Source organism: Magnolia sinica, chromosome 8 (genome assembly GCF_029962835.1).
Source record: "Magnolia sinica isolate HGM2019 chromosome 8, MsV1, whole genome shotgun sequence".
In the NCBI taxonomy this organism is placed as follows: Eukaryota; Viridiplantae; Streptophyta; class Magnoliopsida; order Magnoliales; family Magnoliaceae; genus Magnolia; species Magnolia sinica.
This window is the reverse complement of record NC_080580.1, coordinates 87,996,922-88,000,523: the sequence shown is the minus strand read 5'-3', so window position 1 is coordinate 88,000,523 and position 3,602 is coordinate 87,996,922. Positions and strand designations below refer to the sequence as shown.

Genomic DNA, 3,602 nt, shown 5'->3' with positions numbered 1-3,602 from the left:
TCTTAATTATTCATTTTATGGATATCAAAGTAGATTAATTGTTAGAAGTAAAATAGTGAGTGGTCAAAGACTCCAATGGAAAAAAAGAAAAGAAAAAAGACTCCAATGGAAAATAAATACTCAAAATCATATTCTTGGTGTGGTTTTTGGGAGTCATTAATATCTATCCCCAGTTAGGTTAACGGTTTGAATGATCTACATTAATGTACCACTATACCATACAAATGATATATGTACCACCGTATCATTTGTATGGTTGATGAGGCATGGTCACTTTAAAATGATGTGAATTATCACATAAATTAGCTTGTGAAGAGGGGCAAAACTGAAATTAAAAGGAAATATTTAGAGTGTTCCCTCATTTTTTTTCCTTTGATGGGTGAAGCAGTCACTGAAAGACAAGGGATAGTTTGTAACAAACATGAAAAAGAGGGGAAGTCAGTAAGAAAAGTTCAAGTGAAGGGTTTTTTGTGGTCATCTCTTTTAATAAATTGATCATACAGTATTATACTCATTAATAGTCAGAGAAAATAAAGGCCATCAACATTAGCCGACCCTCAAAGCGCCCAGGCCATTCAAATCATCTTTCGCAACTGTTTGGAAGAATTCCATGGGTTGGATTATACAACATACGTTTTTGTTTTGTTTTGTTTTTTTTTTGTTTTTTTAATTTTTTTAATTTTTTTAAATTTTTTATGGGCATCTAGTGCTGGCGGATCCAATCATGTCAACTATGTGGATCGCTAAGTATGGTTTGTTTGTTTGTTTTTATTTTATTTTATTTTTTTTATTTTTTATGGGCCATCTAGTACGGATCCAATCATGTCAACTATGTGGATCGCTAAGCATGGTTTGTTTTTGTTTTTGTTTTTTTTTTAAAAGGTGGGAGCAGACAACCTGAAATTTGTTTTAAAAATTGAAAAATGGTTTTATTTATTTATTTTTAAGGTGGGAGCAGACAACCTGAAATTTGTTTTGAAAAATTGAAACATGGAGATGCAGGGGATCGAACCCTGTACCTCCCGCATGCAAAGCGGGCGCTCTACCATTTGAGCTACATCCCCATCTTATGTTAAATAGGTTTAGTTAGGGTAATGTCGCTTTGTATGGCCACACTATTCTACGGTAGCTGATTTTCGCTTCCAGATTTCACTATAAATGATTATTTGAATGTTAATGTTCTGAATTCCGTGCGAAACATATGCCAAATAGGTAATCACACTTGAAGATGAAAATTTAATGACACATTCAAATCCGAAGGGATTATTGATGCATGATTATAATAATATAGCTTCTATATACTGGTATTGGGAATATATGGGGTTTGGATCATTCTAAGGATGCTATGCAGGGTTGGAAGGCGGCACACATTACCAAAGCAAGGTGGGATGGCCCTGTTGTGTCAGAGCTTGGGCCCTTAAAACTTGGCCTGAGTGCTGAGCCCAGGTTTCAATTCTTGGCCCGGTGTCTAGGCGAGATGATGACATAGGGAAGGATGTGATGAGGTCAATCACCGTCTTCCTCGGAGATAATTACTCCAAATCTGCGGAGTTTCTTTGGGCTCATGGAGATTTCTCGAATCCACTATGGAAGAAAATAGAAATAATTTCTAATAATTCAAAATAAATTCATTGATGATAAAAAAATGAATCTACAATACTTTAAATAGTGAACTCGACGCTAGGACGGAGTTTTAGACTCAAACTCCTTAAAAATGTAACTCACTATAAATAGTAAACTTAGTATTTATAGATGGTCATGATTCCTACTAGACTTCATGGTTTTCGGCCAAAAATTCTAAGTGTCCAAATTGACTTAACCATGTTATTCTCCTAATTTTTCTAAGCCCTTCTTATATTAGGCATTACTCTTGAAACTCGAAGGATAAAAAGTTATGATCGAACTAAAAGTTACTATTTATAATAAAAATAGAAATAAAAAGGACTTTTGACCGTTGATATGATGAAATCTTGCAAATCTGGCATGTGCAACCTGACATAGAGGGTTGGTTGGCTAAAGTAGCTTCTCCTACCCAAAATCATATATGATATGTCAAAAAACTTGTTCCAATTTGCGAGATATGACTGTTTTGAGTTTCTGACAGTCCTGATCACTTCTGCCTCCAATCGGACCTTCTCTGGTCCGTCTTGGCCATAAAAGTGTCTGCGACCTGCTCTGCATCAGATGACCCTAGATTAATGATGAATAGCTCATCGTGGCCGTTTAGGCTGGTGCAAGCATCAGGTAGATAACTATCATACAAAAACAACCAAAGGTTCGTCTCCCTGTGAGCAGCTCCCATTCAACATACATGCTGTTTAAGAACACTCGGATATTGAATGATGTTTCAATGATCAAAATCATTTCTATGATGAGACTGTAGTGGACAAAGGGACATCCCAAGGCTTTTGATTATTTCACTATTTTTCTTATAGGGCCGTTAGGCCCAAGGCCTAAAAAGCCAGATTAGGGCCAGGGTCAGGCCATGGCCTGAGGGGAAATAGAGTTGGACTAGGGTCAACATAGGCACTGCTCTAGCCCAGCTACCTAAAATATTTTGGATCCTTCTCGACTCACGTCAGAGGCATTTGAGTCTTCAAACGACTCTCTCTCTCTCTCTCTCTCTCTCATGTTACTAGCTGTAGCGGGGCACATGCTAACTCAGGGAATTGAAGAGCAAGGGCAGATGTCATGGGTACTCTCCCCAGAGGGCTTCAACATCCACATACATTAAGACATAATGGTAGCTGATGAAGCCCTTGAGGGAGAGTTCATGCAAGATGCCCTGGAAAACGTAGAAGACATAGATAATCCCCCGTTTCATGTGCCTTTTGCACCGTCCATGCTTCATAAAAGAGAGAGTCAACTACTTATATAGGGCTATGCATGTGGGGTCCATAAGATCTTTGATCGTGCCCTTTGGCTAATTAAAGAGAAAAAAGAATAAATTCCGCTTGTTTGCCAACTTGGGTCTCTTTCATAATCTCAACAAGAGATGTTTTTGAAGATAAAATTCTCGTGCATGAGCCTCTTGATGGCGATTTAAGGATCCAATCTCATTCGTCGAATTTCGCACCACAGTTGTAGGGAGCCCGTACAACAAAAAGTTCTGTAGGTCCTCCTGTGATATTCGTGTTATATGCACTCGGTCCATCTATTGTGTCTACTAATCTTAGAATGTGAGCCCAAAAATTAGGAAGATACAAAACTCAAGGGGTCCACACCCCTGCAAAAAATGGAACGTGGATTCCGACATTTGTAAATCAAGATCTGTGTGACTTTATGAACTGGTTAGATGAGTGTCATGTCCCCAGGGCTTTCTGTTGTACTGTCCGGTTGAACTTTAGATCAGCCTCTTTTTTGTCCCATTCCTGAATAATTAAAAAAGTAATTAAAAAGAAAAAAAAGAAAAAAAAGACGGTGTAGACATAACACAGACATTATAGTGAGGCCCACAGAATTTGGTGACATCAACACACCACTGAAGTCAGCACACATCCAGTCCCACTTCCAGAAACTTACGCGTTTGGAATAGATTCCTGGGGCTGAATTCTCCTCAACAAGTAGCGTTTTAATGTCAGCAAAGAGTTGACCCTTGTGCA

At 38.2% G+C, this 3,602-nt stretch overlaps 1 non-coding gene across 1 annotated transcript; it reads right to left on the bottom strand.

Annotated features, from left to right (window-relative positions):
* Positions 1-991: 991 nt before the first annotated feature.
* On the bottom strand, positions 992-1,064 carry TRNAA-UGC (transfer RNA alanine (anticodon UGC)). Its single transcript has one exon. It is a non-coding gene; the product is annotated as a tRNA-Ala (tRNA).
* Between the last annotated feature and the right edge of the window lie 2,538 nt (positions 1,065-3,602).